This window comes from Macaca mulatta, chromosome 3, assembly GCF_049350105.2.
Source record: "Macaca mulatta isolate MMU2019108-1 chromosome 3, T2T-MMU8v2.0, whole genome shotgun sequence".
NCBI lineage: Eukaryota > Metazoa > Chordata > Mammalia > Primates > Cercopithecidae > Macaca > Macaca mulatta.
Window position 1 is genome coordinate 153,439 of NC_133408.1, and position 11,051 is coordinate 164,489.

The window sequence follows — 11,051 nt, forward strand, 5'->3', positions numbered from 1 at the left end:
CAGTAATTAGAGATGAGTTTTCTCAGTGTGTTGATTGCGGTAAAATTACATAGCACTCTATTTTTAAGTGTATGGTTTGGAGGCATTAAGTGTGTTCACACTGTGGTGCCACGATCACCGCCATCCATCTCCAGAACTTCCTGGTCTCCCCACGCTTGAAACTCGGTCTACCCAACACCAGCTCTCCTCCCGCCCCAGCTCTGGGAAGCACTACAGGTTGCTTACAAAATAGGCTTTTTCAGTAAGAGAAGGGGCAAGGAAACGAGCTCTAAAGACTCTCTTGAGATTTGAGGAAGTGTTTTAGGTTTTGCTGTCTGGTTCCCGGTGTAAAGGAACTATTGAAGACGTGGGAAGGTGAAGGTCTGTGATCTCAGGAAGTGCTGGGCTGGGCAGCTTTCCCACTGTGACGGGGGCACTTGCCCTCAAACCCGCCTGAGATAATCGCGTGAGGATGGTGCTGCATTGTGACAGCTCTGAACTTGATCTCCTTGAACGTTGCCAAGTACATAAGCTTTGGCGGTTACCGTCTAGTGTCTGCGGGAGACCAAGAATTTGAACATTGTTGACTTTAGAACACTCTCATTTTTATAACACTCTACCTGTTCTCAACAATAGGAAATATGCTGTGTCCTTTTTTTTAATGCCTTAATATTCTGTGTTGTGGTGGCAGTAGTTGCAGCGGACGCTACTTCTGGTTCATGGTCATCGCCAAACACAAGCTTCTGGAAACCGTGTGAAAAATGAAGGGGAAAGTGCTTTTCTGCAAAGGGCTTTTTTGAACATCCTGTTTTTTTCTGGAATATCTGTGGTGGTGTAAAACGTTTTCATATTTAGGGGTTTGTAACGTGTTTTATACTGGTTAGCTTTGAAACCCCATGTTTTTGCATGTCATGGGGCTGCTTTATCCTATTCTATGATATAGCTGGTTTGCAAAACTATTGGTTATTTCACTTTAAAAACCAAAGCAGCTTACAGATTGAGTGTGATTCCTGTAAGAATTTAATTGTAAAATTGATTTGTGTTCAATAAGCTTACTGGAATGGCTAGATCCGTGGACAAAAAGATAAGAACATGTCAAGTCTCTGGGCCAGGAAGGACTTCCAAATAATACAAGTGCTACACGGTAATTTCTTAACAAACAATTAGATTTAGTATATAACTGGTTAAAACCTCCATATTTTCTATTATAGCCATTCCACAGTGCCCATGGGGGTGGGCTGCAGGACTGCCTATGGAATCCAAGGTCTGTGGGCACTCAGGTCCCTGCAATAAAATGGCATCGTGTTTGCATATGACATATGCACATCCTCCTGCAGACAGTCATGTCAGGGTTGCTCGTAACAGCTATACCATGCACATGCCATGCGAGTAGTTGTTTAATGAATAATAAAGTCTGAATGCTTAGTACAAACACATTTAAAAAAAGTCTTGATCTATGGTTGGTTGAATCCACAGGCCTGGAACCCCGGGAGAGAGTACAAACTCTAGAAGCAAAACGAACAAAGCACTTGAGGTCAGCAGTGACGGGTGTGGGATCACACTGAATCTCATGTGTTTTGCTGTCTGTGTCACTGTGTCCCGTGTAAACGGGAATCATTTGTAGCTTAAGGTAAAATAGGTAACAGGAAACACTACAGAATGGGCACGAAGGCGCGCCCCTCATTACCCCGTGTTACAGCCAAGCATCTGCCTCCTGGGGAAGGATCTGTTCTGTGGGGAGACTAGATGTTGATGATTTCCGGATGTGTGAAGGGAAACTCCCTCCGAGAAGCGTGGCTTTGGCCGGAGCACATCAGACGAGAGTTAGCGCGGCATGGAGTTTCCACAGTGGCCCTCAGGCCTGCTGCTTCTCTCCTCTCCCCACCCCTGGCCCTGACTCTTACCAAGGGAGGAAAGTTCAGCTCCAGCTGAGCCCCGCACAGGGCTGTGGGTCTCTAGGGCAGGTGCCACCTTCGTCTGAGCAGGCTGTGTCAGAGGAGGGTCTGGCTGTACTTGAGCTGTGAGAGATGCTCTCAGAGATCCAGCATCCTGAAAACCCAGGTGCTGAAGGTTCCTCCTCTTCCACCATCCTGCGGGGAAGGGGGTCTTATCCTGCTTCCCCTCAACCCGAGCTGACTTCTTGTCTGTTCTGTACACCTAGGTTTTCAGAGCAGTTATTGTTAATCATCTAGCAGACAAACAACCATAAGGTGACAGCCTGGGAGGGTAGACGGCGCTGGAAGGTAGTTTTCTGAATAACAGCGTTCAGTTTCCTGTTTTGCCGTCATTTGACCCAAGGCCCCAAGATAATTGAAATACCGTCAGCCAAACACCGATTTTTTACCTGAGGTTTTTTTTTTTTTTCTTTTTAAGTTATGGGTGCAAACTTATAACCAGGGACCTGACAAAAGAGAAGGATTTATTTGCAAAGTGAATGTCGGGGATGGTTGGCATTTGCCAACTCTGACTAGCAGGGACCCAGGCTGCTTCCGTTCTGCCGCCCAACTCCTGACCCTCCAGCTCCTGCCCCTGTTCCCACCAGCAGGAAGAGGAGCGGGAAGGTGCCTTTTCCCCTTTAAGGGGATGAGGTGAGAGTTGCACCTGCCAGTTTGCTAGTCCCTGGGGTGATTCTCCAGCATGGGTGGGAGTTGGGTTTGGAGGCCTGAGCCCCGTGAAGCTGGGGTTGCTGTTCCCTGAGCAGCAGGAAACTGGACTCTGGGAAGTGGGGTCAGAGGGTAGCATCCTCAGGAGGGGCCTCTCGTCCCGTTTGACATCTTCACTGCAAAAGGGGGTGTGGGCTTCATGGTCCATTGACAAATAGAACGTTATTTTTGTGTTGTTTTTTAAGCACATCGAATCCTAATTCCTTTGGCCTTTACTAAAGTGGCATTTTGTAATTCCACATGATTTCATTGATATACTCGCAGGAGAGAATGCTTCCTGTAAACCAGAAGGATCTCTGAGACGGTTCTCGGCCCATAGAGAGTTCATTTTCCCAAGGTTAAAGACACAGCCTCAGGCGGGGTTGAGGACACACTGCAACAGCCTCAGGACGTCCTGGACATGTGTCCAAGGTGTTTGGGACACAACTCGGTCTTACACATTTTAGGGAGACGTGAGACATCAATATATATGAGATGTACGTTGGTTCGGTCCAGGAAGGGAGGCTCGGCTCCAAGCGGGGAGGGGTTTCCAGGTCACAGGTAGATCAGACAAATGCGTTTCTGGTGTACCTTTCCAGAGGAAGCAGCCAGATACACATTTATCTCCGTGTGCAGATGGGGACTTTGAATTCTCTCCTCTGTCCGTGAGGAATTTCCTTGTGCATCCGTTGTGAGGGAGGTACGTGGCTTTTTTTTCCCCTCCCCCCAGTAGCTGTCTCTGTTCGGAAGAGCATGGGAGGCAGGTTTGCTCTAAGCTCTTCCTCACCTTGACGTCGCTTTAGCGTAGTGATTTTGGGGTCCTGAGATGTAGTTTCAACTTCATGTTTCTGAACACACTGGCACTCGAAACAGTATTGTAGGAGGTATCTAACTTACTTAGAAGAAGAATCTATTTGGAAGGACCTGAGCACATTCCTCCTTGAGAGAACCAAGCCTTTGTTTAGTTTGCTTTGCCCCGAGGCTGTTACGTTGCCCCGGGCTGTGCGGCCTTAGAAAGCTGTGCCCCTGTGAGCTACTGCCTGTGGAATCTGGTGACTTTGAAGTTAATCCAGCAGCTACATGTTTTGGAAAGCAGATTGCCTCTTAAAGTGTTGGTGATTATGATTCTAGCACTAGAATTTCAGTGCGTATTTTCCACCTTCTTACTTTGTCTCCTCATACACTGAGGTACTGCTGCATTTGCCCTTAGGCTTCACGGAGGGAGGGTCAGTTCTGACCCTTTCTTAGATATTGACCTTGAACGGACAGAATCGAGATTCAGAAAAACTCTCGAGCTGTGAGTGTGCGCTGATATCTATGTAAGTGGGGTTCATGTGTCAAACTCAGGTTTAAGAAAAACCAATTCTAGGCTGGGCATAGTGACTCACACCTGTCATCCCAGCACCTTGGGAGGCTGAGGTGGGCAGTTCACTTTTGAGCCCAGGAATTCGAGACCAGCCTGGGGAACATAGCAAGACCCTGACTCTACAAAAAATTAAATAGGAGTGGTGATGTATACCTGTGGGCCCAGCTACTCGGAAGCTGAGGCTGGAGGTTCACCCAAGCCTGGCAGGTTGAGGCTGCAGTGAACCATGATAGCACCACTGTACTTATGGTGCACTGTGCCTGAGTGACAGAAGAACAACCACCCCCCCACACACAAAGTATCAATTCATGCAGTGGCCAGTTCTGCTGGGACCACCTGTTAAGGCTACTCTGGGCCTCACGGTGTGAGAAGGGTCTGTCCAGCGGTGAGAAGGAGTGGCTTGAAGGCCTAAAAGCCAGTTGCTGTGGTTCAGCATGAACCACACGCGGGTGTGGAGTTGGGGGAACGGCTCTCCATGGCATGAGTGGGTAAACGGATGGGCTTCCAGAACGAGCCCCTGTGACTTTGCCTGGTTTGCATCCGTCCAATACAAATCCACAGGCTCTTACTCTAGAAGCTTCTGCCGGGGCTGATGGACTGGCCTGGGGACAGAGGGTGCCCTCAGAGCCTCAGGGTGCTGTCTGGTTTAGGACGAGCACTTAGTCACCTAGATCTAGGATTTATGACACTACAAGGGGACTCGTCACACTCGGAGCAGCATCCATCTGCATTCTAGACTTGGTTCTAGGTGAAGTATTTTGGAGCCTGTTGGTACCCTGTGTTCTGTTTATGTGTAAAACAAGTTAGAGTTATAACTAGTTAAAACCTATTTTTAAAGTTTTGCCACAGAATATGGCAATTGTGGTGGAGCCTGGCCAGAGACCCCCACACTTAGACGCTGCCGTGTGCTGGGGCTGCAGGCGTTGACTGCATCGGCTGTCCCTCCCAGCGTGTCTGTGTTCTTGACACGGGCGCCCATCGAGGCTCGGCCTGTGAGAATCGTGCCACCGTTTGTCTCCGTGTTCCTCTGAGGTCCCGCAGACTTCACGGTCCCATGGCAGAGCGTACGGTATCTGCTTGCATCCTGATTTCCCCAAACCCCAGGACAGGCCAAGAGTTCGTTACACACAACTGCAGAGGGCCCCGTGGTGTGGATTTGCGGTGACACAGCCTTTCCCCAGCTTGGCCTTCGTCTCCAGAGTTGGCTTTAGAGCGATAGAAGCTTCCTTCAGACTGGGGGGCCCTGAAGCTTTGGTGCTAGGAATTCGGTGACCAGCACGGATGATACCCCATTTCTCTGCATTTGTAGCAATAGTTGTTAACACGACCACGAGATGTACAGAGGAAGGAAAAAGGAGGTTTTATTTTCAGAGTAACACTCTGTGCTTTGGGAAATGTGGTCTTGGGGGAGCTGTAAGCACACGCCCCTCAGGAGGAGAGGAGGCCGCGGCGTTACACGTTCCGGGGTTTGTTGGCTGTGTGTGTTCATCGGGCTCAAGGAATGTCTGAACGTTTACAGGGAAAGTGGGGTTTGTTCATCCGGTTCGTGCAATGTCTGAACACTTACAGGGAAAGTCTAGCACACATGCAGTGAGTTAACCTGTAACATCCATGTTCGCCTTGGGGGGAGCGTAACATTTGAAATGAGGTGGACTGGGCGTGTCATGTACAAAGGTGAGCTGTTGGGCGCAGACGTTTATGCGCAGCCTCGGTCACAGCCAGGACTGGCTCAGGGTCTGCAGCTTGTGGCGGGAAAGGACATTCACGAGGTCATTCTGTCCAGTTGGGGCTGCCGGCAGGGTCCCGGGGGGGGGGGGGTTGTCTGGTCAGCCAGCCTCTGGAGTCCACCCAGGTCCCGTGGACAGCGTTCCTCTAAACCAGGCTTCTGATTGTGGAGGAGACTTCATGCTGGTTAACACACTGTACAGGAGTAGTGCCGTGGCGCTTTGGGGTTGACCTTCCCTATGATGCCAGTTACATTTCTCTCCAGATCTCATCATAGCCACAGAGATTGTACCTCCTCTGACAGCTGGGGGTGCCATGTTGATATAGTAATTTATTGCATTAAACTTTTTATTACTATTTTAATACCTTTTTTTTTTCTTTTTCAAGAGATATAGGGTATTGCTGTGTTACTCAAGCCAGTCTTGAACTCCTGGCCTCAAGCAATCCTCCCACCTCGGCCTCCCAAAGTGCTGGGCTTATAGACGTGAGCCAGTGCGCCCAGCCTACAGCCATGTTTTTAAAACTCAGCAGTTCAAAAATCCTACTCCTTTCACCCCCTCAAGCAGGCTGGTTGGCCTTGTGCAAACTGGGGTGTCACGATCTTAGCCTCCCCCTTTTATTTTTCGCTTTGGCCTCAAGTTCTGATGAGAACAGCAGTTACAAAATGGGCATTAGGTGATTCTTCTGTTACTAAAGCCAGAATTCTCACCAGTTGGAGATGTTTGTCCCCAGGATCCCAGAAAGCTGCTTTGAATCAAGCCCGTAGTAAATAAGTAAGGAACTAAACTCTTGGTCCTCTGCTTAGTACCAGGGGAATGGGTTAGTTGCTGATACCCTTTGATCTGTGCTCACGTGCTGCATCTCATCACGGGAAGCAGAGTCGCCCTGTGGAATAAAGCCCGGCTAAAGGTGGCGCGTCGAGACGCTTGGGGCTGTCAGTCCCTTATACAGCGGCAGACTTGGAGACTCAGTATCGCGTGCAGAGCCCAGGCAACCGGAGTGCATCCACCTTAGAGACCACATGGACGGTCGGCAAGGTGGATGTCTGGGCATATGGCCTTGACAGGCCCACTGCGAGGTGAATTAGGAATTCGTTAGCAAAGAAATCAAACTCGCCTTTGGGTCCCAGCTGCTTGGAAGGCTGAGGCGGGAGGATTGCTTGAGGCAGAAGGTCAAGGCCGCGATGAGCCATGATTGTAATACTGCACTCCGGCCTGGGTGACATAGCGAGACTCCAAGTCAAAAAAAAAAAAAACACAAAAAAACCCCTCAAACCTTACTCTTCATAGCAGGAGGGAGAATTTGTCAAAGTAACTGCAACAAAATCTTAGATGATATAATTTCAGTGGCTAAGTGAGCTGTCCATCCCACGTGGCTGGCTCACAACGCAACAGAGCCAGGTGCTGCTGAAACTGCGCCCCTCCCCACCCGATCGCTTGTGGACATTTTCTGTTTTCCCATATCTCCCTTTTGGATACATAGCTCGCTACTTTATAGCTAAGCATCAGTAAAACAGGTTGTCTATTTTGAAAAGTAACTATTATGTCTTTTAAGGACAGAAAATGAAGCAGGTGACAATAGCATGGCAACCTGGTGAATAGATTTAGAGGAATATTTAATACCTGGCACCACTCTGAACCCTTCTTCTCTCATGCTTAGTTACAGCTACCGCCTTCTATGACAAAACACTTTCAGCTCTGTGAGTAGGAATTAAACATATTCTAAATCAGGAGTTTTAGTTAAGCAGTATTTTACGTGAATGCCCAGATCCTAAGTGTTCACTGTACTGGTGTGTGGTGTTGAAGAAGGAACGAGGGCTTGGGGCTGCGTTTATGGTGCAGCGTCCGCGTTCCCATATGTGAGATGAGGGCCATGAGACACGGCCTGGAAGATTCAGACTGTGGGATTGAATGGATCTACCCACTCCTGGAAAGCCTCAAGTCTAACTTGACTTGGGCTGGTTTTAGGGAGATGCTGGCAGCGCTGTCCTCACAGGTTACCGGGAGGGGCTCTGGCACCGTCCCCGTCAGGTGTCTCATGATCAGCCCAGCTTGCTCATCACAGAAGCTGCTGGTCGTGTTCTCGTTCCTGTTGTTTGTTGCGTGTTATTTAGGGTTCTGTTCATCTGGGGACCTAGGAAGTTTCACAGTGAGAGGAGAGCCGCTGAGCCGCCTTCCTGCCTGGACGCCAGCCCCACGGAGGACCGTAACTGCTTGAGGTTGGCTTCTGCCCCCGGCCTCACCTGTGGAGGCATTGATGCAGTGGTACTTTCTAAGCTCCTGGGGCACACAGTGCTGTTGTGTGGATCCACAGGCCACTGTGGCGTCCAAGCACGTGCTCCCGGAGGAGAGGACTCTGCGGGCACTGATAGTGGGAGCTGGCTGAGAGTCCAGCAAGTGAGACTCCCTGTGACGTGCACAGCTGCCATCTGCACAGCTCCTCCTGAGGTCAAGATGGTCGTGCGATAAATGCACAAAGCGCGTCTCCAGCAAAAAGCCGCCCAGTGTCCACATCCAGGATATCCACCAAGGTGGCCTTTTGGTGTTAATACGATGAATGTGAGCAGCAGGTGGTCTGTGTCGAGTGTGACTGTGCCACTGCAGTTTTGTTCTCATGTCTTGATGAGCATGAACGGTTCCTGACGAGGGTAGATAAGGATGCTGTGACCTGAGACTCTGCAGTATTGTAGCTTGAGGAACCAAGGAGTTCTTCTCTCTTGCAAAGCCGTCAGGGAGGATGTTCCAGGCTGGTGACTGCTCCATGAGGTATTCAGAGATCCAGGTTTCTTCCCGACCCCTGCTCTGCATTCCCAGGGACATGGCTGTCCTTGCTGTGGTTGGGACTGGGCGATTGCCATGCTGGCGGGGGAGGCTTAAGGTGAGAGTGGCCCTGATTTACCTAATCTACATAATGACAGGGAGCCTGGGAGTAAAGTGTAGCCATGGCCTGGAGGATGGATGATGGATGTTGGTGAACGACTGGCTGCACTCACCGCAGCTGGCCCAGGAATGGGGAAGGATGGCTGAGTATGCCGTTCAACGGTACCTGGTTCTTTCAGATTTGACTTCCTTATGGATATTCTGCTGTAAAGAGGAGAGAGCCTGTGGTTCTAGGCCAAGCATCTCACTCATCTCATAACATCTTGTATCCCTCAGCCAACATTTATGTCAAGTTTTAGAAGTCCTATCAAACTGGCAAGCATTTCTCAATTTGGTTTAACCATTGGATTTTATATCTGTGTCTGCATCTCTATTTTACATCTATGTGGTTATTTGACACTCTGTAGTACCTTTGTAATAGGTTCTATTTGGTGGAAGTTACTTTCAACAAACCCTTGCTGCTACTTGAATTTTCAAGGTTGCAAGTAGAAAGGAGAGAATAAAAACCACATCTTGTCTAATTTTAAAATTTGTTGTTTCTCAAATCACACCAGAAGTACAGATATTACAAATTACAAAAGCAGCCAGAATCAAGGTTAAGAGATTTCTGGGCGATTCTGTCTAATCAGCAGTATTTGCTGAAGTGTGTGCAGCAGAGCAACATGCCAAAAAGCCCGGGACGGGGGAGAGATGGGAGGCCAGGCTGTGACTTCGGAGGTGCTGTTGCCTCAGGGAGGGGAGCTAGATGTAGAGAGGATAAATGGACACAGGTGTGACCACCGCCATCCTTGCCGTGGCACGGAGGTCTTTGTACAGGGACCATTGTGAGCTGAGTTAAAAATTGAAACAGAGAGTGCAATGCATTCTTAGTTTTTAAAATAAAATGCTAATAGAGAACGTTTTGTTTGTAAGAATGTAAAATGTTACATCTTTGTTAAAGAATAATAATTTGCTTCTGAGATCTTTGTGACTGAGATTTGAAATCTTAAGTATGGTTTTTTCTTCCATGTTTTATACATATGCACGTATACACATATATGTAAGGTATATAAAAGGAAAATAAGCGTGTCTGTATTCACATTTATATACACTTTCATAATGTGTATACTTCCAGTCACACATAGGTCTAAGAGACTATGTATGACTTGACTTGATAACCATGAGAGGGTAATCGCGCCTCCCGTGTTCCAGGCCTCACACAGCCCGTGCCAGGTTTTGGAAGCAGGAGTTTGTCTGCAGCCACTTCGGGAAACATGTGGTTGCCAGGATTGCCTAGAGCTCCAGGCTGTCTCCAGTCCCAGCCTCCCTGGGGTAGAAGCTGCCCTACCAGGGGCCTGGACATGGACGTTAGGGCCTGGAGCCAGGGACCGCTCCTGAAGCGGGGGGCTCCCCTCACGGTTGGGCATGAGAACCGAGGATAGGAGGCGGAACCAGCCTCGGGCCAGTGCACGGCCTCCCTGAAGTGCTTGCGGGAAGCCCCAGCTGTACTTTGCTGACCCCATAGACAGCACCACACTCTGTGAGATCCCCCTGGCCCACCCCTCAGGTTCCTAAAATGATGAAGGTTTCCTGAGTTGTGAATTTTTAGGTCTAGGCTAAAAAGTCCTGGGAGAGGCTCACAGGGTTGTTTATGTAGAAATGATGAGTGTGCTGGTGACTCAGAGCAGGAACTGCACCCTCACTCCAGGGTCCTTCGTGCCAGGTGGAAACGAGCGTGTGGGTCACCCAGAGTCCCTGCATCCTCACTCCAGTCACTGCTCTTTGGTTTCTTAATTAAAAGTCTAAAAGCCTTGATAATGAAAATGCATTCTCCCCAGAGAGTCGAGTTTCCGCTTATGGAGGCTCACCTGTAAATGCCGTGCCAGGTCAAATATGCTGAGATCTGGGCCAGGTCCTGCTTCCTGCCCACGGCCAAAGCAGGTACTTCATTTGGGAGGTGACCCAGGGGGATATCTGAGAGGCCTGCCGGTCCCCGAGGGACGAATCCGCTGGCCTTCACACTCTGCTCCGGCCTCCATCAGCTCCTTTCTACCTGCAAACTGCCTGCTTTGACGTTGCCATCATTGGAGATATGTTAGGGACTTAGTATGGGTTGACACCCATAGGACCAGCAGATCGTGGAAAGGTGGGAACCAGGGCTGGGAGGGTGGTGACCACAGCCAAACTGAGAACCGTGGTGGGCTGGGAGGTCCATCTTCTGTCTAAAGTGTTTTTCAAAGTATAAAACATAGTGTCTCAGGAGCATGAGAGGGCAGGCCACAGACGGGGAGAACGCATCTGTAAAAGACTCATCTGAGAAAGGCTGTTATCCAAACCGTGCAAGGAACTCTCAAAACTCAACAAGAAAATGAACAACCTGATTAAAAATGGACCAAAGACCTGGACAGATACCCCAACAAAGAAGATACACAGATGGCAAATCTACACGTGGAAACATGACCCGCGTCTTATGTCATAGGG

The 11,051-nt window shown here is 49.3% G+C and overlaps 1 protein-coding gene across 3 annotated transcripts in view; it reads left to right on the forward strand.

Annotated features, from left to right (window-relative positions):
* The window catches only part of LOC144339564 (uncharacterized), a 178,626-nt gene that overhangs the window by 80,330 nt on the left and 87,245 nt on the right, over positions 1–11,051 (forward strand). The window lies entirely within an intron of this gene.